This window comes from Chelonia mydas, chromosome 2 (assembly GCF_015237465.2).
Source record: "Chelonia mydas isolate rCheMyd1 chromosome 2, rCheMyd1.pri.v2, whole genome shotgun sequence".
Classification (NCBI taxonomy): Eukaryota; Metazoa; Chordata; order Testudines; family Cheloniidae; genus Chelonia; species Chelonia mydas.
The window spans coordinates 58,168,414-58,194,961 of record NC_057850.1 but is presented as its reverse complement, the minus strand read 5'-3'; the positions used below and the strand labels follow the sequence as shown (position 1 = coordinate 58,194,961).

Here is a 26,548-nt window from a genome sequence, read left to right as displayed (position 1 = left end):
CTATTTTTCAATATCACAGTTACCTACAATTAATCTTGCATATTAGGACTGTCTTGAGTTACTTACAACAGTGCATTATTCAATTTGTTACAAGTCTTATCTGAGTGGGGTCAGTCTGACCCTGCAAGGAGTTCACTGTTTTGAGAGTCAACCTGAGAATGTGTTTTCTGATGCATTATTTTAACAATATTTCAGGTACAGTTCTTTCAGTGCAGCTTTAATTTCACTTTTAAAACCTAAACTCTTTGCAGATGGTAGTTGGGGTACAGGGGAAAAAATGGAAAAGTCTAGTTGATATAAACAGTCACTTCTACTGCAAACTAGAAGAGTCACAGGAGAAGCAGTTACGTTATCCTACAAAATCATACAAGATCAGCAGCAGTTTTTTATTTGAAAACATGATCATGCATAATGCTTAAAGGTTGTAACTAACTTTGTTTTTGGAGGTGAAAGTTTGTAATTCAAGTTTTTTTAAGAGAAAAAGCTCTTTGAAGACTGTTGTGTGTTCATGTGTGTAAAATACACAATTGTGAGCCCTCTTTATGATCTCATACCACTTTTACCCTGTTGTAATATCACTGACATCAGTGGATGTACACCTGATTTAGACTGATATAAAGAAATGATAACAGAATTAGGTCCAAGTATGTGTGTAAGATACCTACCATATGTATATGTACACACACATAATGGGTGTGTCTACATAGGTACATAAGCATTATATCAAAATGTTTGTATTGTACATAATTGCCTTTCATATTGCTAGAACGAAATATAACAATTTTAACTAAAGCTAGCTTCAAATATTAACATTTAGTTGCTTCTCATATGGCAGACATAGAACAGAGCGAGTCCTCAGATGATCAATGATTTATGCAAAGATTCAGAATCTATATATATGATATATAATAAATTGTTTTTTGTGTCTTTGATGTTCCACATCTGACTGTTCTGTATTTTTAATACATTTTGCATTACTAATACAATACTGTAAAATTATTATTCAACACTTTTGCAGTTTCTTAGGTTCTTACTTTTGTACTCAAAATAGTTAAAAGAGAACACAAACTAGTTTAATAATGCCTCCAGGGTTTTCTGAATCTACAAAGTTGTTCAGACTCTTTCCAGACCTCAGTCTGGTAGGATTAAAAAAAACCAAAAACCTGCCTTGAAGCAATAATTGTCACTGTTTAAAATCTTATGATACCCAAGGGGACAGTAGTTTCATCCCTGCCTTGCCACTTAGCATTGTTGAAAATATTGTTCTGTTGCTTGTTTTTCTGGATTTAGCAGATTAAGGAGTAGTGTTTTAGTGAATACCCAACATCTGTGAAGGCAGTTTCAATTTAATAGGCTGAAACAGACACCATATAATCACTTCTGGGAAGAACTTGAACAAATGCAATCAGTACTCTCTAGTGCTTCTTTTCTTTTCTTTCTACAGGTGAACTATGGCAACTACTAACTGAGCACAAACTATAACTCATGTTTTATAAAATATTTCATTTTCCCCCCCACTACTGATTCTAAAATAGCTTCCAACAATATGCCCAACGTATTAAAGAACAAGCAAATCAACCTTTCTGGGCTTTAAAGATATTCTCTTTTAGATGGCTGTGCAGAGTGCTTTAAAACTGTTTACAGTTGCAAACCTTTCTACACATTGGATTTTAGCACTTTTTGGAATAACTTTTAATTCCAGAACAATACTTCTCCTTTCCCAGTTCAAAGAAATGCAACATCTGTCATAATGTAAAATGTAGATTTAATGCAAACGGCAAGTCAGGCACTTGGTAACAAAGTAAAAAATCCTTGGGTGGTTTTTTGTTTTGTTTCTCTCTCACCATCGTATTTCAGTGAACAAGGAAGGAAGCATCTATTTGTTGTATAGGCTTTTATGGGGCACTTATCAGTAGTATCTGAGTTTCTCACATAAATTAATGAATTTATCCTTAAGGCATCCCTTAAGTAGAGAAGTATCACTATCCCTATTTTATAGATAGGAAACTGAGGCACAGAAATTGGCACAAGGTCACATAGGCAGAGCCAGGAATAGAACCCAGCTATCCCAAATCCCGATGCCTGAGAACTTGCATGTACTGGTTATAGAATGCTTACATGTAAGGGAAATTAGCTCTGTAGTATTAAAATTTCTGAGGACATCTCCATTTAAAAGAGTGAGTGTGAGAGAAGGGTGGGAGAGTCAGCCGGAATAGAGTGGGGGTGGGGGGGACGGACACTGTCCTGGTTTGATCAGAATCTGGAAAATAAAACTTTAAAGGAAAGTAGTCCATGAGTTATTTGGAATGTGCTTTTAATCACAGAATGAAGAGACACTGCTGTTAGTTTTAATCGTTACAAAAACCTTGCATGTTCAAGAAGACAATTTTGAAAATAATAGGAGTAACCAACTTTTAGCCCTTGAAAATGTGCTGTTTAAGAAATCCACATATCAGCATTAAATATTGAGAAGCATAGACTTGTGGTAAACAGTGCAGACCTCTATGCTGTATAAAAACGTTGTGCTTTTTAGCTGCCTCTCCCTTCTTTTCCCCAGGAATGCTGGAGGCAGCCACAGTGTAATCATGGGAAGGTGGGAGTTTGGATTTCAAGATGCAAATGTCTCATTTCCGTGCAAACGACTCCCACATTAACACTTTATCAGGATCTCAAGCTGCATCTTTTATCTCTTTTTAGGAAAGTGTCTCTCAGAGGAGATTGCCCTCAATAGACCTGCAATAAAAAACTGTTGCTGTCCTGCTTCTGTGCATCCTACTGTGAGGGTCCCAGTGGTCCCTTGGGAATACAAGGAGTTGTGAGAAATAACACAACTGGCCACCAGAACAATCCACTCCCTCTACCTTCCTACCAGCACCTCCCACTTCTACTTTATAGCCGCCCTTTTCTCTCCCAAAATCTCAGGTTACTTTGCTAAGAGTTCTCAGAGCTACAGTTTCTGTCCTTGTCTCTGCCTCCAGCTCCTTAAGAGACACCCAGCCCCAGCGATTGGATTGGGCAGCCCGTCTTGACACACCGCTGTGCTGAGTGCTTGAGGACGTGTTTCAACAGATGGTTGGGGTTAGTGTGTGTCATCACATTCGAGTGGGGATTAGGGAAGGGAGGCTGCCCTGCTGGAGCTGTGTGGTCTTCTGCAAGTGTGAGTTGCAAGCAAAAGAAGAGCTACTTAGCTTTTGGGAGAAGAGGGAGGATTCATTTTCAGCAGCTAAAAGAAAAGCAGTTTGTTCAGGTAAAGTAAAAGACATTTAATGCCTCTCCCCACCCCCTTCCCCTTCATGGTTTTGAACGGAATGCTAGCACAGCACACTTGTCAAAGCCAGTTGCTGCTGCCTTATCAATGCAGCTATTGTATGGCTGACAGATAACTGCGACCATAGCTTGATGCTTGGCTGTCTTCATAGAACTAACACTCTTAATGCAGTTAAGGTCACGCTTTTGAAGGTGTAGATTAGAAAATCTCTTTTGGAGCAGTGTATCTACTACTTAATGTCTCCCCCTCGCTCTCACACATGTGCTAAAAACCTTCAGTAAGTGAGAGATCGCCAGTGCTATCATAGTAGTTTCATTTCTATGTTTACATTAATGAATTAGTGAAAACTACTGGGGGGAAAAATCCTAGCATGGTTTTTCTGAGATTCTGACAAGATGCTTAACTGCTTTTATGCAGCGTGGACTGTCTGCCTCATTGTGAAACGAACCAAAATGTTTTGAAAGTACATTTGATATGTCTGTAAAGTTTGAAGACTCCTTTATAGAGACCTGGCTGGGCTCCTGATGATTGGAGTATAGTTAGCTTGGCTTACACATGGATTTAAAGTTCGGAAAGAAGCAGAAAACGGAGGAAGTGAAAGAATACAATGTAATACTGCGCTTGCAGCTGCAGCAGAGCAGATGGATGTAATTCATTTGCAGATCTGTTTGTGAAAGTTTTACAAGTAACTGAAAACTAAGTAGTACTGTATCACTATAACGGATCATTAAAGGCTGGCTATATTTATAGATTCTAAACAGGCTATCTGAAGTGTTAATTAAATGTAAAGAGATTTTTACCATTAGGCATGAGGAAAGGCAGAAATTTAATTAGAAATTAGTCACTGTAAGTACTTACTATCACTTTCATTTAAAGACTATTAATTTCACTGATATGTGGGGAGAAAAAAAGCCACCAAATTAAATAAAAAAACAAAAAAAAGTGATCACAAATTGAATTCTGGATATTTTAGAATTAATCTTCCCAGTTTATTCCTCTAGTCTTTCTTTTGACAGGTACTGAAGGCTGAAGTGGCTTATTTTAAAATAAATTCTTTTAAAAGTCTTCCCTTATGGAGTAACTAAATGATGTGTTCCTTTTGCCACTATGACAGATCTTCCATGCAGTAACTCTCTCACACCTGTGGTGCTCATGAATAATTGGTTTCTCCCACTTGTGAAAGAAATCTAACACTGTCCTCACCATATACAGGTGAGATATTCTGTATATAATCTGTTCTGAAATAAAATCCGTTTAGTAGACTGAGCAAGGGGATTTATGGCTGGTACTTTGTGATTTTGGCACTCAACTGTGTAACAGTGCCCACAAAACCATGTTTCAAGTTGCACATATATTTTTGCCTCAAACCAAAAAAAAAAAAAAAAAAAAGTCGAACGGACTGTTTGGACGCTTTACAGATTGTTCTCAGCTTGTATTTTCAAACACATTCTTTAATAAAACTGTATCCTCACAGCAATTTTAAAGAGAGTATTAACTAAATCCTAATAAGACAGCATAACCTGACTGGGGTTGAGTGAAGAAATTGGAGCATATTGACTTTTCACTCAGCCCAGTTTATCTTTCTAATCAGTGGAAACTTTTGCAGTTTAAAAAAAAAAAATACCAAACTAGGCTTGTGTTAAGACCTCCTATGCAAGAAATACACTACTTTAACTTTAAATTTGATTTCTTCACTTTATTCTGTCTGTTTTTGTTTGATGTGAAGTTCCTTAAAACAGTTTCTGTCTATGAAGATATGGCTTAGCTTGCTAACAAAGACAAGGTGCAGCAGTTTCAGGAATGTGAATTGCACTGCACATTCTGCAGTCACAGTCTAATTATAAGGCTGCCTTCTCCATGGATTTCTGTCAGATGGGTCATCAGATCTAATCTTTTAAGAAAATGTTTGGATAAATATACTTCCATCTTTTTTATTATTTTACTATGGAAAAATAGTAAACACCAACACCATCAGAAAAGCTTATGAAGAAAGTGGGGACATTAAATCATGTTTTCCCTTCCCTTCTAATGAGTGGGCTGTTTAAAAGACAATGCCCACAGGGTAGTCCAGCTTCTTGTCAAAATGTAATCTACTGTTCCAGATGGTAAACATTCAAAGACATATTTATGGCGTCTTCCACATACCTCAGTTTGACATTTGTTTTCTTCTTGAGAGCACTTGTGCTGGGTACACATGAAGTTCTCATTAGCATCCTAACAGCTGTAAAAGTGTTCAGAGCTCACAAAGATGTCCCTCATAGTGAGATAAAAATAATCTGAAAAAAGAGCTGGACCAATACAACTGCTGTGCCCCCAACAGATCTGCCGATAGACACACAAGGTCAGAAATTCCAGAGGTACAAAAAAGATCTAAAAATTGCTGCATGAAAACTGCATTTTTTGTTGCTGCTAGTTTGCTTGGTAGAATGTTGAACATCCCAGGCATGTCTGTATTACCAATTGTTCTTGTGATATGGGGAGATTTACCCTAAATGAAATAGGATTTTTTTTTAATGTTCCTCCCCAGTGAAGACAGGGTCAGATACAAACTGACTTTGTAGTTGTTTTCCCTAAGTATCTTTTTTTTTTTTTTTAACCCACTGCTGCAAGCAAAAGTCAGAGCCCAAGAACTTTGTTTTCCAGCCAGAATGTGTTTTGCTGTGGGTTGTCTTAATTATGTGTCATCTTGTTAATTGTCAGGGGCTTCCTCTTTTTAGCACTTTATAATCGAGGTGGGTGAGCTTGTTCAAGTCATAAGCAGCAGAAGTTGAAGTTTCATATTGGCATGCCTTCCTTGAGCTTTCACTGGCGTGACTCAGTTTTAGAGAGAGAAGCTTAAATATTCTTGGTGTAAACTCACATTTTTTTAAAAAGTTGGTATTTTTCCAAGTGGTGTGTAAATACTTCAAAAAAACCAAAAACAGGCTAAATAGGACAGTGTTAGTAGGAAAGGGATATATATGGCAAGTATTGGTGTGAGAGTTATAATCACAGTTCTCACTCCAGGCAGGGACTGATAAAATCAAACTATTTAAAATGCTGTGATGCTGGGACATTATTTCCAAATGTGGAAGACATTATAAACCCACACTCTTAGGAAGTTAGGCAGCTATGGAAAGAATGATTTTTGAATGATTTGCAAATTCTATTCTGACTAGATCATTTTATTACAGAGAATTATTATCTAGTATTCTGTACATTACAGAGTGCATTCAATTTTATAGTACTGTCCAAGGAATATGACGAGTTTTAAATGTTATGTAAGGACAGGGTTTATCTTTATCCATACAAGGTTTCACCCTTGTCATGGATGTCATGGGAGTCACGGATTTCATGATTTTCCTGGCTTTTTAAAAATATATAAAACCATGACATTTAGGGATTTATTTGAGAGGGGAGGTAAATTGATGTGATAACAGTTGAGGAGTTCACTCTGACTGCCCTGAGAGCTGCAAAATTAAACAGGGAATGGGAATTCAGTGACAATTCTATGGTGAAGCAAAAAGAACAAAGGTAGTGGACTTTTCTGCTAAGGTGTTTGCCTCAATATCTCGTGGAAGTGTGTTCATGTTCAAAAATGCCTCATTAGTTTTCTTTTGAGTCTCCCCAGGTTCTTGTATTATGAGAAAGTGCTCAACTTACCATTGTAATCCTTGAAGATTCATTAACACTAAGAATATCTATCTTCACAACTAAAAGGCCTTGACAAGTGATCCTATTTACACAAATATCTGGAGTTACTCTCAATATCTGGAGTTCCCCAAAATCAGAGTGGTCATTCAAACAGCTTTGTGGGCAAGGCTTAGGCCTGCTCTACACGGGGCGTGGGGCAACTTAAGTCGGTCTAAGTTACGCAACTTCAGCTATGAAAATAGCGTAGCTGAAGTCGATGTACTTAGAGCTACCTACCACCGTGTCTTCACTGTGGTAGGTCGACTGCTGCCGCTCCCCCATCGAGTCCTCCTACACTTCTCGTTCCGGTGGAGTACCGGAGTCGACAGGAGAGCGCTTGGCGGTCAATTTATCACGTCTTCACTAGACATGATAAATCTTCATTAGACATGATAAATCGACCCCTGCTGGATCCATTGCTCCGGAGGTAAGTGTAGACATGCCCTTAGGGAGTTTGGATAGGTCTTTCATAGATTCTGGAGTCAGAAGCGACCTAGCAATCAGCCAGTCTGACTTCCTTCATAACATAGGCCATAGAAAATCCCCAAAACATCCAATCTTGATTTAAAATTTGCCAGTGATGGGGAAACTTCCACAAACCCTCGGTGTTCCCTTTATTCTTCTGTGTGCTTATTGACACGTGGTGTTTTGAGGCTCACCCAGGCAAGTAAGGGGTTCCGTCACTATCTATCTGCCTTGTAACTAGAGCCCTGTGTGGATACAAAAAGGTGTATTCACATCTGATCTGCAAAAATTGTCTGCAGATTTGCAGGGCTCTAAACTCCACAAGCCATTGTGCAGCCTCACTTCTCCCTAGAGACCTCCTGCCCTGCTACCTGCTTTCCCCTGCTGTACCTCCTTTCCCGCTACAATTCGGGGGGTTGCCAGGCATCTGGCTTTCGACCAGAACAGCCAGTGAAAAAGTGACCCCGGTCGGTGGCACAGTGGGGCTAAGATAAGTTCTCTGCCTGCCTTGGTTCCACGTGGCTTCCGGAAACAACAGCATGTGCCCACTCCGGCTCCTACGTGCACTGCCCCTGCCCCAAGCACTGGCTCCACAGCTCCCATTGGCCGGGAACCACATCCAATGGGTGCTGCGGGGGTGACACCTGTGGATAGGATAGCGTGCAGAGCCGCCTGGCTGCACCTCTGCGTAGGAGCCAGTGGGGGGGGGCATGCCACTGCTTCTGGGAGCTGCCTGAGATAAGTGCTGCCTGAAGCCTGCATCTCTCACCCCCTTCTGCACACCAGCCCCCTACCCCAATTCTGATCCCCCTCCCACCCCTTGAACCCCTTGTCCCCTCAGAGCGCCCTCCTGCACCCCAAATCCCTCATCCCCAGAGCCCACACCCCCAGCCTGGAGCCCCCTCCTGCACCCCAAACCCTCATCCCTGGCCCCACACCGGAGCCCTCACCCCTCCTGCACCCCAACCCTCTGCCCCAGCCCAGAGCCCCCTCCCACACTCCAAACCCCTCATCCCCAGCCCCACCCCAGAGCCCACACCCCCAGCCAGAGCCCTCACCCCCTCCCGCAGCCTGCCCTGGCCCAGTGAAAATGAGTGAGTGAGAGAGGGTGGGGGAGAACAAGCAATGGAAGGAGGGGGGATGGAGTAAGTGGCAGGCAGGGCCTCAGAGAAGAGGTGGGGCAGGGGTGAGCCTAGGGGCAGGGGCGTGGGAGGGACAAGGGTGTATGGTTTTCTGCAGTAAGAAAATTGGTAACCTTAACACCTGTATTCAGTTGTGGCAGCTCTAATGCATGCAGCCACTGCCACCTGCTCGTTTAAAGAACAGCCTCACCTTCAAAATGGCGCTTGGCTCACTCCCTTCTGGGAGTTGTAGTTTACCTCCTCCCTCAGAGCAAGTTGGGGACTACAACTCTCCGAATGCCCAGCATGCTGCTGCGTGACTCACAGAGAGCTGAGCTGAAGCCTGCAGGCTGGGTGACAGCCGCTCCGTTCGGGTGAGCGTGTGCCGCAGAGCCCTGTGTGGATACAAAATTTGTATCCGCATCCGCAAAAATGGTCTGCGGATATCTGCGGATACAAAGCGCTCTACTGGGTGTCTTATAGCTGTTCAGCTTTGGTCCAGAATTCTGATCCCAACAGCCTGCCAGCAGCCCACAAGCCACACCCTGGCTTTTGCACAACCTGGTTATTTCTTGCAGGCTGACCTTAGTATCCTGCCAATCCCAAATTCACTCCCAAATTATGCTGCTGCAGGGACCAGGCCCTCTCACTGGACCCTCATAAAGAAAGTGTTAGGTTTGCTGCCTTTGCAGAGACAATGAAACATTCCAACCTGTCAGCTTTCCAGAAGCATACACTTTACTGAAATTACACAGTACTGATGATTTGTAATGAAATCAAAATAAGATGATTAGCAAAAGAGCATGGTTTAAGGGATAAAAAGTAAAAGAGAGAAAGGTAGAGATGGCTATGAGAAAACAAAAGTGAAAACAGACATATAAAAGTCTAAAACTTAATCTAGCAAAACACAGTTTTTGTTCAAGATGGTTTCTCTCACCCCCAGTCTCCTTTCTAGCCTTTACTGGCTGGCCTGGTCAGGACCCGTCACAGAGATCAAATTGTTTGGTTACCTTGTCTCCTAAGGTGAAGGATAAAGATTGGAGTCTCTCTCTATTTCTTACGTAACCCTTTTGCCAAATGGCGTTGACAGCAACAAGGGCCAGCTTCAATATCTAGGGGTCCTCTATACATACAGAACCAGCTCAACCTCCCACCCAGTAATCTGGGAAAACCTAATACCACTCCTGGGCACTTCTAAAACACAACACTTCCCCACTCCCAAGCACTGAGTCTGTGTATAACAATAAAGAACTTTTATTAAAAGGGAAAGGGAGCCAAGTGTTAATTTGGGAAAACACCACTACCATATTCAAAGGCATGAGACCATAAACAAACGCAACTCCACAGTGCATTGGGCAAGTCTTTTGCCTCAGTTTCCCACCATGTGGGGGAAAGTCCAAAGAATGACTGTCCCTTTAACACCCTTCACTGCATCTCACTCGCAGTTGGCTATCCTTGATTAGCAAAGCCCCGGAGTTCTTAAGTGTGTTCACAGGGGTTCACCTGCCACCCAAGAAGGGAGCAGGGACATCAAACAATGTCTCTGTGGTTGCTGTGCACCTTTTCAACTGACTGTTTGCTGCCGCCTCCGCTGCCACTGGTCACATGCTGCGGCTGCTTTACATTGCTGTTGCAGGTTGCTCACTGACATTTCTTCAATCCCATGTTCTGAGGTTCTACTGCTTAATTCAGATCCCTAGTGACTTCACTGAGTAGCAGGGAACTTCACTGCCACAGCCTCTGCATTGTCTTTCATCTCACCATTGTTCCTACACCGCATCTAAGGCATAGCGCGTAGACCTAATCATTAGTGATGCAGATCTGGTAATCCCTGAATAGAAATAATGACTCTCAATTGAGTCTAATCAGTTCTGTTATAAGTACTGGAGAGGGGAAGGTCAAATGTTGTCAAGAACTCTTTAAGCAGAGTCCACACACCCCTCATCATCACTGGGATTTGGCATCCTACCCCCTGCTAAGTGAGTGAGGTTCAGTTGAGAGTGACCCTCTCAATCAGGACAGGCTAAGTAAGTTTTGCTGCCCTTTACTCATACAATAATGACAACTAGATTTCATTACCCCTGCATTCAATGATTTGTAACCCAACACCAACCAAAAGTGATCATTTTAGCACAGTAGCTCCGTCATTCTGCGTATAAGCGGGGGAATAGTCCCGCTATTGTGGGGAACTTTCCTGGCTTTTGCCTACCCCGGTGAAGTGGGCTAGCAAAAGGATCTGAGTCCTTGATTCCACTTCCTTTACCCAGAGGCCTCCCTGCCCTTGAGGACTTCCCTTCCACTCTCTTGCCTGGCAGAGTCCTCGTAACCCCGACAAGGTTGGGCCCAGGATTTCTGGGGGGCTTGACCCCCAACCCTGCTGTGGTCACCTAGGACAGGGGCTAGGGTGTTCCCACTCCGGGGTACTCTTTCTGCACTGGGCACTTCTCTGACCCACTGATTATTACGTACAATTTAAAGCAATGCAAGTTATTTAATTAACAATTAATTTTAAAAGAATAAGGAAAAATGGGAAAGGTTAAAGGAAACACATCACCCTGCTCTGTGGCAGGGAACATCACAAACAGTGTCTCTGGAATGTCAGGGCAGTTCACAGTCTGTTCCTTGTAAGTCCCAGGCCTTCTTCTCAAGCCCTATGGCTGTAGCTGTAGGGATGCTGTGGGTTGGACACTTGCTCTGGTGGTGGCCACACGCTCTCAGGCTCTAAGTGGTAGGACCCTTCTTTCCAGTGTCACCCCCGCCCTGTTGGGGTTATGATTCAAGCCCGGCCTGCAGAGCCTCTTGTTTTCCTGTGCTGGGCCCGCTGCCCAGGGTCCCCCTCGCTCTCCCCAGCTGCTCACCGCACCCAGCTCCGGACAGCTCCAGCCCCAGCTCACGACTCTGTCTCAGCACTGCTGCTGCTGCTGCTCTGCCTCCAGCTCCCTGGGCTGCTTTTTTGGCCGCTCTGGCTCTGGTTGCTGCAGCTCTGCTCCCAGGACAGGTCTCTGTGCAGGCTGCTTCTGTGACTCTGCTCCCAGCACTGACCTGCTTCCTGGGCTGCTTTTCTGGCCTCTCTGTCTCTGGTTGCTGCAGCTCTTCTCCCAGGGCAAGTCTGCTCTCTCTGGGCTGTGCCTCTGGCTTTGGGGCTGCAGCTCTGCTCCAGCACGGGGTCTGCTCCCTCTGGGCTGCTTTTCTGGTCCCTTTGGATCTGGCACAGCTCTGCTCCCCAGCTCAGCTTGGACCCCCTGCTTTCTGCTTAGCTTGGCTCCACTCTGTCTGACCCAGGCAATTCCAGCTCCCACAGAGGAAGGGACCTCCTTGGCCTCCTGACTCCCTGATTAGCCTGCCCGCTCTGTCATTCAGGCTGACCTGAAGCATTGGCCTCTCCCCATTGTTCCTGGGGACTGTCAGTCTCAGGGTCCTGATTTCCCATAGACCCTTCCCCTTTTAGTACTGGCTGCTAGCCAACCAAAACACCCCCACTGAATGTTAGTAAGGGGGCAGCAGTCTCCTTACATGTTCATCGAGGCAGAGTATGTGTGGCTATGCAAACACAATCTGTTCCTGAAGTTTTTTCCACCAGCTCATCACTCGATGTCAGGGGAGAACTCATTCAAAGCCTACTTACACTTATATCCCCAAAGAGATGGCTTTGTCTTACAAATCAGGAAGGCCTCCTAGGGATTCAGACTCCTGGGTCTTTCTGGGGTTCAGAAGCCTGGTTAATTCTCTATCTCTCAGTTCAGGATCACAATAACCCCCACCAGTTTAGCTCAACGGCTTTGTTTACTGTTAATATGTGTCTTGAGATAGCTTGGACGGACCTGTTTATCACCTTTCACCTAGGTTTGGCTATCTGGTCTTAAACATGTTTTAGTAACATCATACAGAGGGAATTCATAACTTCATATATAATCTTAACACGTGCATTTTATAATATAAATAATCAGCATGTTGTTAGCTTTCATATGATACCTTACAAGGCATATTTTTATAAACATTATTGCAGTAAGGTGTGAGTATAGGGGTAGCTAGGGTCACAGTGCTGAAGCTCTGAACCTTTTCAGACTTGACCATCACTAATCATTTGGTTACAGTAAAGCATTTTTGTAACAGTTGATCTTTTTACTAAGACTTCCATGACTTTCCTAAAAATGTGCCTTACCATATTTCCAACCCTGAGCATTGCACAAATTTATCTATAACTACAATTTACATTACAAAGTCTATTTTTGTAAATATTTTAGGCCTCCTAGCAAAGATAATATTGGTGGAACCCCCAAACACATCTTGCTGCTATCTCCCTGTTTTACATTATCATGTTGTGACACTAAAAAATTGAGACACAATAATTTTCCTGAAAACTAGGTTTGCATGCTCCAAGATAGAGCTGTGTCAGCCCTATGAGAATCAGGGCTGTACTGTGGATTTAGTTGACTAGTTGCTTTTTGGACCCAAATATCAGAGGAATTATTAGAAATATCCAATTTTCCATGGAAATTTTAATTTTTTAATTGAAAAGCTGAACACCTGAAAACTGAAAAACTTCAATTCTGGTGATTCATGGGAGTTGTCATTCTGGTGCCTCACACTCCAGTTCTCTATAGGAAGGACTCCCTGGTGGGATTACATTTCCCATGATGCACCACAGTGAAATGTGGCAGTTGTGTGGCTGCAGTGCATCATGGGAAGATGAAGTTCAGCTGGAGTGCCTTGCCCATGGAGAAGAATGGGAGCACTTTGGTACATGAATGGTGAGTACTTGGTTCTGGAGAATGGGCATGTGGGGGATTAGGAAGGTTACTTTCCTCAAGAACCTCCACAAAAATGGGCTAATGGTATGTTCCAATATTGTAATTTCAATGTTTGAAGCTGATCATTATTACAGGACATGCACTTCTTTCAGCTACTTTCATTGAAAAAGAGAAAAAAGTGTTAATGAGCCTATGAATGTAAATGTCTGTAGTATTACCAATTGCAGTATTTGCACTTTTAGTACAGGTCTTGTGATATTTAGTGTTGTTCTTAAAGCCCCAACTATTGGGATCAAGAGGTTACATGAGAATCTGAGCATATTTTAAAAAAACCTAGCCCTCATGGTTGCTGAGAAAAACTCGAAAAAATGAAGGTACTGCAACCTAAAGTTTCACAAACTGGAAGGCAAGTAAATAGAACCCAAAATATATTTTAAAAGCAATAAAAGCCTTATCACTTTTAAGCCAGTCTCATCATTTGTGAATGCTTGGGATTGGCAATACTGTATCCGCAATTTACAAATATATTTTAAAAAATGACTTTTGCCCTTTCTCATTGTGATCAAATCCTGTGGCATTTCTGAAACATTTCTTAATAAAACTATAGGCTTTTTAATGTTTTATTGCAACAGACAGCCAGCACACTGTAGAGCTGTGTGTAACAACAGAGCCTTGTAATGAGGATGGAGTCTCAAGCATGGACAAACATGATGACTAAGGGGATAAATGTGTGTAGTTTCACAGAAAAAATATCTGGTTTCACGGAGAGAATTGCTCCATTGTGACTCAGAATATTGAAGTGTCTGTTTACCGCTTCTATACTTTTAAATGAACTCTGAAGAGAAACTATTACAAAGAAAGAAAAGTGAAGCAGAACTATACATTGAATTGCTGCTTTGAAAAAGCACCTTTAATTATTAGAATATAATGTCTTTCAGCTGAGCATAAGATTGAGTGTAACAGGAAGATGAATGAGGCCTTTGGGTTTTAAAGTTAACCTGCAAGCAAGGGATGATGAGTAAATGGGGGTGAGCATTAACTTGCTCTAAACGGCTTTGAAATAGCTCTTCCCCGTTGCTTGAATCTGTCCTCTTCACCTTCCACAGGATGAGCGTTCAACTTTTTATAGCATTTACTGAGACTCTGGATTTCAAAGATGAGGAGAAGAGCTGGTTAAACCGTTTTAGAGAATTATTGGAGATGAATTCAGTCACTTTTCCTACTTTCAAATTATCAATGAAAAGACTTAGTTGTTTACAAAATTAAAGTCCTGAGCCTGCAACTGGATCTACTAGTTCAGACCGGTGCACTTGTTAGGAGCTTCATCCAAGTCAAAGGGACTCTACAGGGGTTTGTGATGGCCAATATAATTGGAGTATCTAGGGCCTACTTCATTTATTCTAAATTATTTGACTGTATTACAACAAAGTATGTCTGCAATACCCACTGCTGCCACCTGATAGAACATCCCCAAAGATACAGTGCTTACCTGTGCTTAATTTGTGCCAGGGCTTGACAAGGCTGAGTCCCGGCACCTCAAGACTTGGCAGTTCATAGCCCCAGCACCTTTGGGCTTGCTGCATCAGTTGTGAATGTAAAAAAAATAGCTTGAGCCCCAGCCCCTTTTTCATTACAAATTAAGCACTGGTGCTTACTGGGTTGGGGGGGCATGGGAATGGAGGAGAAATATAAAGGGATCAAAGATCTTGCAAGTCACATATAGGGAGTTGCTGGGGTTAGGAGAAGGAAGAAATCATGGGGGGAGGGGAATATCTGACTTGGGGGAAGGAGAGGGAGAATGGAAGATGGAGAAAAAAGATGCTGAAAGGTTCAATATCATATGTTTCATGATTTAGCTGTTTTAAACCTTTTGAGGATTGCCTCCCACTAATTTGGCTGCGTGGGAGGCATGCCAGTCCAAAATTAGAGAACAGCAGTGCCATAATAAATTGAACATACAATAAATAATAAGTACAGAATGCCTCTTCACTTTCGGTTTTCCCAAGGACTGCATAACGCAAAGATGTTAGATTTCAAAGTAATCCTAGAGTGTTGATGGGTTTTTTTAAAAAAAATATTAAATATTAAATCAATCATTGAAGTCCATTTTATCAGAGACTTTCCTTAATTGTTGTCATTCTCCATTATTTCTATTAAAGAGAATAGATTAGCTCTAATATATTAATTCTTTAATCTATATCTAACATAATAGATAAGAAAATATACCCTGGATTCCTATGATCTTGTTTACATTTGGAGTCAGTGTATTAACTGAGATTGTATCAATATCTGCTTGGTCACCAGAATGAGGGATTAGAGGGAGTGGATTACCATGGTTAGAGCAATAAAAATGTTCTGAAGTAAACTCAAATTCTGTTTATCTGCCAGGCATTATGCTAGTTTCTTTTATCTTAGTATCAGTAGAAAGTCAACATTCTTATCTCACTGTAGCTTTGAGCCTATAGCTGGCATGCAGACTCATAGGCTAAGGCTTCCTCCACTCTGTTGCTGTGTGAATTCAGATTCCAGTTCATAGTGATACTGAAGAGTCTTGATCCCTGTCTCACTGGTACAGAGAGGCTCCTTGGGAGTGTGCCTGCAGTGGGAGAGGGGAAAGTAGAGGGAGGTGGAAGAGAAAAGTCAGAATATGTGTTCTGTGGACACCAGACTCCACAAACAAATAACAAGTAGCTTCATTCAGGAGCATGTGCAGGAGACATAAAAAAAACAACCAAAAAAACTCCCCAAAAGCCACAAAAACAAGTAAGTGTGCCTTTTAAGTTTTCCTCCAGTTTACCATCTTGCATTCCCATTGTGTCCTTCAATTCCTTCTCTTCATATAAACAAATCTCTACCTGCATTTTGAATGTAGAGCTTGTCTGCACCACAGCAACATGACAGGGGACCTACTTACAATGTGGTTGTCCCTCAATACATTTTAGAGAGTTCTATCTTGCAGTGTAAACAGAATCTAGTGGAGCAGATTATAATTTTGCGCTATATTTAAAGCTGCATTGCTGCTCGGGAACTGTGTGAGTTTCCTTTTTGGAAACCTTCTCCTGCATCCTTTCATTTGGTGCACCAGGGATTCCTCCATCTGCCTCACGAGAGAAAGAGAGGTTGTGGCCTTCAAACCCTCTGAATCCCCTGGAATCCTTGGGGGCACAGGGTCATCCATATAGAGGTGCTGAGCCCCCTGTGGCTCTGTTCTCTGATAGTGTCTCTCTCCCCTGCACTTAAGCATGTAGGATTAACTGTTTTCCCTGACTGCCACAGGGCATGGGGTAAAGGGATGGAGGGGACTATGTGCATTCTTCCTACCTGTGCCCCATCACTCCCTGTGCATGCATCAATGGACTCATGGAGTTGATGTAGGGATAGGGGGAGTGCTGTTGTGGAGGCACTTGACCCCTCCCCCCACCCTTCTGCATGGGGAGAGCGAGATCTGCAATTATACTCTTAAATGAAACTAGCACACTTTTGATTTTTCACCTGTTCTGTTTTAGAGTAGACTCAATAAACATAGCTTAAACAAAACTGTTAACTAAATACTTAGTGCAGATCGCACACAGCTGTTGAGGCTGCTGCAGTAGATACTGGAAACTTTAGTGTATTACAACACACAATTCTGAACCAAACCCCTGACAGCTGGAATATTGCTACTGCCAAAGGTGAGCCAATCCCTATGCTGATGGAAAGAGGAAAGCATTTATATACAACAGTATAACATCACAGCTTTCTCTGCAACTTGTGCTCTACACCATGGTGCTGGGCACCATAAACAAACCTGGATGGATAGATAAGGAACTGCTAGAACTGGCAAAGTAGGAATATGAATTGTAGCTGGCAGAACAACCTAAGAAACACAAGACTCTTCCAGGAAGAATTTTTTTTAAATACAAACTGGGCTTTGCCCTAGTATTGATGGTTATTTGGATGGAGTGAAGCATATTGGTTACATGCTTAGCTTGTTGGTCCTGCTGTTTAGATGATATTTAGACATCTGGTTCTGAATATCATCTGGCTTAAATATCAGTCTGATCCCACCTCCCTCCAGCCCCCTTACCATATGATCCCATCTCATGAAAGATCCAGTTTCTTTCCTGACTTTCCAGGAGAGAGTACCCTTTCCACTTCCCTGATTTTCAGTATCTTCGGGAAATAAGTGGCTAGCCCACTCACTCATCTTGCATCTAATGGTCAGATTAATTCTGGGGCATCTCTCAGTCCTACAGTTAAAGGGCTGGGAGGAAGACTGTTTTCAGACTTATTGCAGCAGGATGCAGGAGAAGAGAACAGCCGCAGCCAGAGTAGGTGTGTGCAGAAAAATGTCTCCCAAAAGACAGCTCTAGGAATACCAGGGAAAGAGGCATCTAGGCTGGGAAGGCAGAAAGTTCCAGAGCATGCTGAAGTCTTCACCTGTTGCACATTCACCTGGGAATCTGGTGTTGTGGGGGTCTTCCCTCTGATACAGGTGTGTGGGAAGTGGTTGTTTACCGTTTTCCCTTAGAGGAATGGAGGAACTTGGGTGGGTGCACTGGAGTCACCTGAAGCGTAGGCTTTACTCTTCCCCTTCCAACAAAGGGGTGTGTTTGCCTCTATCCCTTCCACTGCAAGCTTGGGAAGAAAATAAATTATCTCCATCTATCAGTGTCTCAGGTCACTGGTGATCAGTGCTTCTCCTGTACCTCTCACCTAGACCAGCCACAAGTGAATTAGCTCAGGCTCTGCTGCTATCTCCTGACAAATGGCACTAATAATCGTGCCATTTAGCAAAATGGATTATTTGATTGGCCCATCTCTACATTCGGGTGTCTCTCGTGGGTGTGGAGAGGTGGCACTGCAAAAGTGAAAATGCTAAGTTTCGCCAAGTTAGTGGTTAGTGTGGAGGGACAGGTTTTTAAAGCCTACTTTTACTTTTGGTTGCCTTTTTATGAGAGGTGGAAGAAAACTTGCTTCCCTTTTTGGAGTTTCATATAAAACTAAAATCTTTTGCGGAGGAAACCATGTAATTTCAGGGGACTGTGCAGCCTATCATGCACTTGGAAAGATGGGATGGAAGGACATGTTGGGATGCCGCTTGCACACCAGGGATTGGTAAAATTAGAAAAGCCCAGGAGGCACCAGTTCCCCATCTCTCTCCCTCTCTCCTGCTGTATGCAGTATGTCAACTGTCTAAATGGGCCATCTTGATTATCACTACACAAGTTTTTTTTCTCCTCTTAATCAATTAGCCTCTGACAGTTTGTGTGGCAAATTCCACCTTCTCTGTATGTATGTATATATATCTCCTAACTATATGTTCTGTTCATCTGATGCATCTGATGAACTGGGCTGTAGCCCACGAAAGCTAATGCTCTAATAAATTTGTTAGTCTCTAAGGTGCCACAAGTACTCCTGGTTTTTTTGCGGATACAGACTAACACAGCTGTTACTCTGAAACCTGTCCTCCTCTAAGATTTTTACCCTGTGGCTCTCCTAATCTAGGACTTTGTCACTGTTTTCTGGTGTTGGAAAAAAGCTTCAAATGAAAGCACAAAATGCTACAAAAGATTTCTAATGAAAGTAAGCAAAAATGTGAATTTGGCTGGTTTCAGGGGTGTTCTGTACAGTTCTATTCTCTGCTTAACCACTTTGGCCTCTGTTGTCCTTTTTTGTTGATTGAGGTTAAGTGGGAAATATTGCAACTTCAGCTTCCCCAGTTTAAAATAGAATATTTTCCATCATCCATTTTCATTTTTCCAGATATGGCAGTCATCTTTCCTTAAATCAAAACAGTTACATTGGCTCTCTCTAGGGGACAGAATGGTTTGAGGGACTGGTAATGGGATACAGAGCCTTTCTCCTCTGGGCCATTTCATCCTACTATAGAGCCATAGTAACCATTGATGAGTAAATCTCAGAAACAAAACGTGTGTTTACCTGAATCTACTGCCTACTTCCCAGCCTCTACTTTCCTCTGATCCTTTGTTGTGGGTATTAAGAGCTGATGTGAAGATCTGCATATTTGCAGTGAACAACTAATTGTATTGATCCTACAAAACCCACGAACTATGCTACATATTTTTGAGCATCATCTACTGGCGCCGTATCTACTAATTGTTCACATATAGAGTGGAGCACACTGATATCGTAACAGTGGATGTTTCCATCTTTCCTTGGCTACAGCAGCTGCCTTCAAGGAGCACCTGGAAGAGCTCCACATTGGAGAAATCTGTAGAGAGAAAGATTTGCAGCCCTAATTACAACACTCTTTGAGGGGGAGACTCCTTGCTCTGTCCTCAACTGCAACACTCTTCAGGGAAACAGGCCCACATATAACTCTCCCTCTTGCCCGCTCTGCCATTAGGGTAGTATACCCTTAATTTTTGCACTCTGAGGAACCTTCATTTGCAATGCCACACACAACTGTATGTTTTGGAATGTCACTATGAGATAAGCCCAGAAGCAATGGGACAAGGTGAGTGTGCAGCAGCAGGAAATAACCAACCATTTCTTAACCTCACATTTCATTTTGGTTTCAGAGTAGCAGCCATGTTAGTCTGTATTCGCAAAAAGAAAAGGAGTACTTGTGGCACCTTAGAGACTAACAAATTTATTTGAGCATAAGCTTTCGTGAGCTACAGTTCGCTTCATCGGATGCATTCAGTGGATGAGCATAAGCTTTCGTGAGCTACAGCTCACTTCATCGGATGCATTCAGTGGAAATTGCATTTCCACTGAATGCATCCGATGAAGTGAGCTGTAGCTCACAAAAGCTTATGCTCAAATAAATTTGTTCGTCTCTAAGGTGCCACAAGTCCTCCTTTTATTTCATTTTGGGTTAGTTCTTATTTTTATTAAGGCACCTCCTCTTTCTCTCATCACAAATCACAGTAACACAATTAACACTAACTGGCACCCTTTGTTAAAAATCTCATTAGAGAGGCTGAGGTTAGCCTTTTACCCCTGTGGATGAAGATTGAGACACTTGTAAAATAGTGGGGAGAAGCACTCTGCTGCTGCCTGTGCTGTACACGTTCTGTAAGAGAAGACTTCAGTTTCCTGGCCTGTCAATCAGGCTCTTTGTAGAAACATTACATTAACACAGATTATTTTTTAAGAAGAAAGTTGCTTCCTCTATTATAAAGAGGTAGCACTAGATGCTCCCAATTTTCAGTTAAAGCTATTGTGCTTCAAATAAAGTTATGCTTGACATCCTTCCTAGATTTATGCTGGATACTTATAAAACAAAATATGAAAACGATCCTGCTGTATATCTAGACATTTGTCACTTTCTTTCTAATCTTGCATAATCTTTCCTAATCTACCGCTAAATAGTTAATTCTCCTAAATGTGAAGCTCCAGGCCAAATATTTCTGTAAAATTAGTTCATGAGTCATGACTGACTTCCTCTAACTGCCCTGTAAGTCTCCAGCAGCACTCACCTGCTAGCAACCACCTTTGTTGTCCTTCTTTTTCAAACTGCTTCTTTGCTTTCAGCCTGAATACAAAACTATCCAAAATGTTTGTAACCATGGAAGCCAATGCCAAGTGAGATTTATCTGGGCTTGGGGTTTTGTTACAAACCTAAAATTTGAGTCAAGTCCACCAAAAGTTTTTGAGACTCCTTTAGCTGAGTTTTGTGACCCTTGAATTGCCTGGGGTGAATTTCAAATTAACCTCAACCATGGTTAGACATTTTCAGGGTCATTTAGAACTGAAATTCAAAGTAAACCTCTGATGCTATACATTATCGCAGAGCTTCACACGGCTCTTCATGTTATAGCATTCGTTTCTGCACATTGATTATCACCCATCATTGATATCGGCAGTGTTTCTCTTTCCCCCTATTGCATGGTGCCTGTTCCTTCGGCAAACTCTGTGTCATGGTATTTTAATCCTCGGAAAAGTTGCTTCTTCTATGCCTTTATTGTTCTGGTATTCTTAATTTTAAATTATGTAATGAATGTATACATGAATATATGTTACTAGCATTTATATTGAAGAAGGTTATTTTTAGCTGCCTTTTAATTACCTTCCCTCTACCTCTGACTAAAGGGTTAACCAGTATAGCTTGGATTTATTAATTTGGTATATAGCTCCTTTTAAGAATTTTTACCCACTAATTTAATGATTAGTCTAGGTAATTTGATTTTTCCAGTGAGTCAGTCTGCTGATTTTCACCTGGTTGAGTCAGCTCATATCTATTCTGCTTTTCCCCAAAAAGCTCCTGGTTGGCTGAAATTAAAAACTTTATGAATGGCATCAACTGTTTGTCAATTTATTCTCTGCCAAGCTTTTCTTAGGAACATACTAATTCTACCAGCAGCTGGTGTTGTCTTATAAAACACAGTTTTTAAGTTCTCCTTTCTCTTTATTTCAAGGCAAATATGGGAATCACTGTGTTCGGGAGAGAGAATGATTGCTTGAGACCCAAGAGGTTAAAGAGAATGAGAGCCAGGAGCATCCTGGGTTTTAATCTGAGATAAACTGCTGATTTCTCTGTGAGCTTGTGCAATTGATTTGACCTCCTTGTGCATTATTCACCCCATTTAGAATATTGGGTAAAAACCAGTCGTCATTGAAAACCAGATTCCACATCTGAGCTTCATTTCCCTCAGTAATAAAAAGTGACAGGTTGTGGAGAGAAGGAGAATTGCACAGATCTTCTAGGATTGGTTTGTTTGTGATATTTATTTCAAAATTTCAAACACTCATACTAACTGCATGATATAATCTTTAATCCTGGAAAAAAGCAATCACTCTCACGTTGTTTTTGACCTTTTCACTGAATTGACTGGCCAGGAAGTATGTCCTTATTCAGTGGTTCCCAACACTGTATTTATCTGTTCTTAATTTACTGCATAGCTTCTTATTCACTCATTTCCCATCTTTTCATGTCTTCTCGCTGGCATCTAATACATGAATAATAGTGGCCAACACAGTTTGCTTAGCTGCTTGCTGTGCAGTTCACTTTTACTGTAACTATAGCTGCTGTATCCTTTTTCTTCAGCTGTCACTATTTCTGAGGCTGACCTTATGTATGTTGAAAAGACTTAAAATCACTGTAAACCAATGCAGACCCCCTAAATCACTTACACTGGCTTAACACTTACTTAAATAGGTTTAGCTAAATTCAGTAACTTACTGAGGCAAGCTAGAACTGATTTTAAGTGAGGGTTAAGCCAGTATAGGTGCATCTGTGATAGGGATTTGCACTGCTTTAACTAGATCAATTTTAAATTAAGTTGCATCAGTTTAGCTAAATTCCTCCATCTTCTAGCCTAGTGATTAGGGTACTAGCAGTGAGGGACCAAGTGCTAATTCCCTGCTGTGCCACAAACTCACTCTGTGACCATGGGCAAGTCACTTAGTCTTCCTGTTCCTCAGTTCCGTACTTCACAGGGGTATTGAGTGTAATTACATGTAAGATTGTGAGGCGCTCAGATATTGTGGTGATGGGGGCCATAGAAGTACCTTCGAGAGAGAGGCTGATCTATCTCACTATGTCAGGTTTTTTGTGACTTATTCCATTTTATTTGTTTCTAGAAATCATTGCCAGTTGGGTGGCAGGGGTCTCAAATTATCCTGAAAGGGCTGGGATAAAATGAGGGACAAAGTAGAATAGGCTTATTTTCAAATAATTTATATTGAGTGTGGGAGACCAAGCTCTAGAATTTTGACAATGGTAGTTTAGATACAATGTGAAAGTACATGACGAGCATACATGTTCCACCAAGTCATATATCATGTGCCAGAAGAACAAGATTTTAGCCAGAGATATTGTGTGTGTCTTTTCTGGCATCTTGGTGGGGCTAACCACCACCAACAAAATTTCAAGGGACGGGAGCTGTTAACAGTGTTACAGCCTGCAGACCAGAGGAAGACTTTGCAGTGCATCAACTAAAGGTTAGAATAAAGAAAGCAGAAAAGCATGGGTTGTAAAAAAGAAAGAATCTTGAAATATTAAGTAACTTCTTGTCGGTGGGCTAATATAACTCTTGCTTTCCACTCCGCAGGGTAGTCCAGACTTTGCTGCCTGCAGATGGGCAGGATGTGGAAAAGTTGAATGTTAGTGAATGAAGTCATTTTACCATTATGTAGTAAAAAGTGAAGTGCACATTCACGACCAGAACAACAACAACAATCCTTAAATATTTATGTGCCCAGAGTTGGGAAAATTTGTACTAGTTTTAGCTTTTTGGAATTATTTTAGTTTGGGATTTCTTCTCTTCTGATTATAAGCCAAACCTTCATTTGATTCCCCACTATGTAGTTTGTACGTAGTTATGAGAGACACTGACGAAATGTGGCAATGTTGGGACAAATTATGAAACATAGCTAATCCAGATTTATAAACATTGGAAAGTAAATTTTAGTAAAGCTAGAGGAAAATCAGTTTTTTACTGGGGAACATCATAATGCTCCTAAATGTGTATCTCATTAGACTCATAACCACTTATTGTATGTTAAAAACAAAATTTCAGTTGATTATTAAAACAGATTTGCTTTGTAATAGATACAAAGCCATTACATAACTGTTTAAACCTCAGTAAATATGTTACAAATGTTAACTATTTTTGGGCTAACATAAAGCAGAGGTCTTAATTAATCTAAACAAAATAAATGCATAGGAAAATCAGTTTAAAGTATGTTTTCAATTTCAGAAATAACTCCTTGTAGATTTTCCTTTATTTTTTCACATCTTGAGTCTGAAACCACCCAATAAGATTTTCCAAAGCACTGAGAAAGAATGTCATGGGAGAAGTATCTTTTCCATTCACATTCATGCTGCCATTTGGTCACATTTCAGCCCATGGAAAATAACTATTGTAAATATGATGAAACTCCTTCTAGCAGTTCTGACTTAATGGTACTGTAAACTCTTAATAGAAGGCAGAGCTCTCCGATGTGTCTATGGGATATTTAAGAGGGTGAGGTAATATCTTTTATTGGACCAACTTCAGCTGGTGAGAGAGGGAAGCTTTTGAGCTTACACAGAGCTCTTCTTCAGGCTGAAAGCTTGTCTCTCTCACCAACAGAAGTTGGTCCAATAAAAGGTATTACCTCACTCACCTTGTGTCTCTAATGTCCTGGGACTAACATGACTACAACAACGTTACATATGGGATATTTACTCATTTCCATTAATTAACATAAAAAGATAGTGGCATTCTAATAATGTAGTGAAATAGCCTTCTCATTATTTATAATTAACCTTTTTAGTTCAAGCACAAAATGTGCTTACTTTTAAATCAGAGAGGCAAACTTCCGAGTCAGTAGTTTTCTTTGCCTCTCAAATGTTTTAAATTGCTGCTAGAGTGTCTTTCTGTTTATAATGCTTTTTTGATGCACTGATTTTTATGCTACTGTGAATTAAATCTTCATGTTGCGAGGGAAGGAGGGGAATTCAGAACAGGCAGGTTGCAAACCACAATGGCTTTCTTGTTTTAAGTATATGCTGAGACTTAGGAAACCCTGCATTATTAAACCTCTTCTTTTCCTTTCTAAAGTATCATTTCCTCTAGTTAGTGTCTTTCACTAAACAACAAACTTTACTTGGCTGCTGAAAAAACATATCTTCCAGAACAGTGAGGCAGATAGAGATGCTGATATTTTATCAGCTGAGAAAGCACACACATACTTGGGGGCTTATTAACCTCCATCAAGTCACATCTAAAGAATTTCCTGTTCTCCCCTCATTTATCTTGAGATGACTTCAAAACTATTTTCTTTTCCATATTTTTTAGTCAGGACCCAACCTTCCCCACCCCAAACTGAGATAAATATATTTTTACATTCAGGTTGTTTGTTTCCTTCACCCACATTTGCATAAAAGAAATTCATTTAAGAATGATTTATAGACTGAGTAGGCACATTGGTATAAATGAGCATGAATCAGAAAATAAATTTCTGTCAGGTTCTGCCACCCATATGATCACTGAGTAGTCCCTTACCCTGTGATTAATTCCATTGGAATGGTGATGGGGGACTTATAAAGCAAAGTTCCACTGAATCTGGGTAAGGTTTCAGAATCCGGCCCTTAGTAAAGGTGTAATTTGGTAAAAATGGAAGTTGAATAATAAAGGGGCTGGCTGATCAGATGAACTGAGCTGGCTTTTGAGGGTGTGTCCTATTCCTCTTGCCTACCACTTACATTCTGCTCTCACTTATACCAGAGCAAAACTGGACTAATTTTTTTTAGTTACTCCAGGTTTACACTGTTGTAACAGAAAGCAGAATTTGGGCTTTGCAAACAGAACAGCAGTTTCTGGTTTTGTCAGTAGCTAGCAAAGCAATTGGAAGCAAACTTGAAGCCTTGTGCCTCTGCATTTGTACGATTCAACACTATATTGATGTGTCAGGCTATCGAAGTCTTCCAAGTGGAGGATCCAGATCCTCCAGGTCAAAGGATATGGCAGTTTTTCAGTCAAATACACAAAATCATGAGGGAAAATGCAGTGATCAAAGGTTTTTGATCTAGAAAAAATACGATATTTTTTGTTTCGGTGATATTCTTCTGTCAGAATACTTCCTTTCTAAACAATATGAAATTGAAGTGCTGATCACATAATGTCATATCCTGCATTCTTTACTCAGGAAAAGCTCCCAGTAGAGTTATTGGGCACTTTGCCTGAAGTTGATGAGTTTTACCTGAGTAAGGAATGCAGGAATTTGCTTGTTGTTGCTAAGACTAAACAGCTTCACATCCTTCCTGAGAATGACACTTATTAACAGATTTTAACATGCATTTATTTCCCTGTGAATAAAAATGAGCTGACACTTTATTAGATTGGTGCTGTAATTCTATTCCCACTGCTGAACATACTGTTGAAGGAGCTGACTTAATTTTTACAGTTTTTCTAATGAGGAAACTTTACAAGCATGACAAGCGAGTCAACTAGATAATATTCTACTGATCCTTTTCCTCTGAGTTCTGAGAGTTCTGGAAAGCCCATGAAGCATAACACGTCAATTTTAATCACTGTCGCTCTTTATTATTTTACAACTAGAAATAAAGTTCTGATTGATTTGTAGGTCTGATCTATTGGCCTTGCCTGCACTAGTCTTTTTTGGTGAAATTTTCCACTGTTACTTACACCAGTGCTGCTCCATAAGCGGTAGCAATGATGAGAGCACTAATGTCCATAAGATGTTGGCATTTGATAACATTTTTCCACCTAGTCATCTGGACTGGTTCTGAATGGGGTTAAATGACATTGTGACAATGCCAGTAGCCATCAAAGTCTTGTCTACGCTAGAACTCCCAACATTATCACCACTGGAGC

The 26,548-nt window shown here is 41.2% G+C and overlaps 1 protein-coding gene across 5 annotated transcripts in view; it reads left to right on the top strand.

Moving 5' to 3' along the window:
• The first annotated feature begins 2,895 nt into the window (after window positions 1-2,895).
• Window positions 2,896-26,548, top strand: part of SULF1 (sulfatase 1) — a 169,001-nt gene continuing 145,348 nt past the window's right edge. For 3 of the 5 annotated variants that reach the window (XM_037892462.2, XM_037892460.2, XM_043539516.1), the window contains exon 1: window positions 2,896-3,247. The gene's annotated coding sequence lies outside the window, so the exon portion shown is untranslated. Of the gene's footprint in view, window positions 3,248-4,382; window positions 4,481-26,548 lie in introns of all 5 variants that reach the window. The other 2 variants (XM_043539515.1, XM_043539517.1) reach the window with 2 other exon arrangements.